Source organism: Artemia franciscana, chromosome 12 (genome assembly GCF_032884065.1).
Source record: "Artemia franciscana chromosome 12, ASM3288406v1, whole genome shotgun sequence".
In the NCBI taxonomy this organism is placed as follows: Eukaryota; Metazoa; Arthropoda; class Branchiopoda; order Anostraca; family Artemiidae; genus Artemia; species Artemia franciscana.
The window spans coordinates 38994814-38996811 of record NC_088874.1 but is presented as its reverse complement, the minus strand read 5'-3'; positions in this window follow the sequence as shown (position 1 = coordinate 38996811).

The following is a 1998-nucleotide window of genomic DNA, read 5'->3' as shown; positions in this document are numbered from 1 at the left end:
TAAGCAGCTTTCCGATTGTTCTAAACAGACTGGTTGTCTCAGAATTTCGGTTTATTATCCGAACGGAATTGTTGTTTTGTGACAGAAAATGGTAGAACTTAATATGTTTCTGGACTTTTTGTTACTTTAAACGGACACTAGAACTTCAACTTCGTGGTCGAATGATCCCTTTCTGATATTCTACGGAACTGGATCAATACGACTGCCCTCGGTTAAATAAGCAAATCATAGAGATTGAAAATGTTTTTGTGACTCAGACTTCAACAAGGTATAACACATACATCTCTTTATCAAAATAAAACGCCTGAAAGCGGCTTTGCCAAAAATAACAATTTTTGTCGAAACTGAGTCACAAGTGCTATCTTGTGTAAAAAAAGAAAGAGAAAATCTCTTTCGAATTGTCTAATTGACATTGCTGTGAGACGTCTCTAGCTACCTGTGTTTTGCAGTTCTCCTTTGCCGAATCCGTATATTTTTTTATTTCAGCATGGTCCATTTTGCCGAAAGTTGCTGATTTGCTGACCAAAAGTTGGTTACATGGTCAGAAAGTTGGTTATGTAGTCAGATTCATGTGTAATCAAATAACGAACTACATGATGCAAGACATCCTGAAGAAGCATTCAGACGTCCAGAATGTAACAATGAAGTATTCTGAGTATGGCCACTCCGCGATCCAGAAGATCGATTTTAGTGTCATTTTCAAAGGTAAAGTAACTACAGTTTAAGCAAGGACTATGCAGAAGTGTGTTTTATACTACTTCGTTTTCGTTTACGTTAACTTCGTTTATACAACTTCTGTAGCGCTCATTGCGCCAGAGACTAACCTAAGGAGGCCCTTGCCCAATGTGCCAGCAGTGAAAGTTGTGGAAAGGCTGATGCCTCCTTTTACCTTGGAGCACAGTAGTTGATTAGCTAACAGTAAAAATTAAAGACGCAGAATCGCTTTACCGTTTCATGCCAACAGTAGATATGGCATATGTGAAAAGTCTTATTAGAAGGTGTAGCAAAGCTGAGGTACTTAGTACCTCAGCTTAAATCACAAACTCTCCCAAAGCAGCCTCTGCCTCCAAAGGTTACAACCTGAAATTCCAATATGCTTATTGATAAGTGAGATCTGCCACTGATCTTTTGTTAAATTTTATCTTAAAACTTCTAGGCTACAGAAAACATTATATACGAAAACATTGCAAAGATAGCTTCACTTTCTTGCATATGATTACTCCGTGAGCTATATAAATATTTCAAAACTGATCTTACAAAACCTCTTTTAATCAGAGCCTTTGTTTGAATCCTTATTTGTAGAGCGGAAGGAGATTATGATTCCAGAATTTATTGTCGGATGTTGGAACTGAGCAGTGTCCTCTCTTTATTCCTTCTGAGTTCCAGATGTTATATTTTGCATGCTGTATTTGTACCTTGCTGTTGTTGTTTGGGGTTTGACGCGTTCGACTAATAGGTCATATGCGTTCGTATCAATCAGTTTTTCTGTGCCTTCTCTACTCACTAGCTTGCTTGAGTGTCACTTCAGTCAATATTCACTGGTCCAGAACAGTATCCCTTAACTTGCTAATGGAGGGGGGTTATTCGCTTGCAGCAACTGCCTGCTTTAAGAAACAGTAATCAAAATACTGCAACTATGCATTGTCAAACAGCAATTAAAATGAATATACAACACAATTATAATAGATAATATGAGTTTACACATTATAACCAGTCTCATACAACCAAAATAAAATTTAACCATATAAAATATATCTATAATGATAAAAAGGATAACTCTAAAATCAACTATTAAATAGGTGAAAAAAAACTGTTCCTTTATTATGCACTTTTAGAAAATTATTTTTCTTTTATTTTATGAATTTTAACAAATAAAAGAGGACGGATTCTAGCAAATTTTCACTTTTTGCTGGAATTTTAAGTTTAAATTGGGAGCAATTTTAAATTAGCGGCGAAACGTGACTGCGCATAATTTAGGCGAAGTTGGCTTTCTTTTCT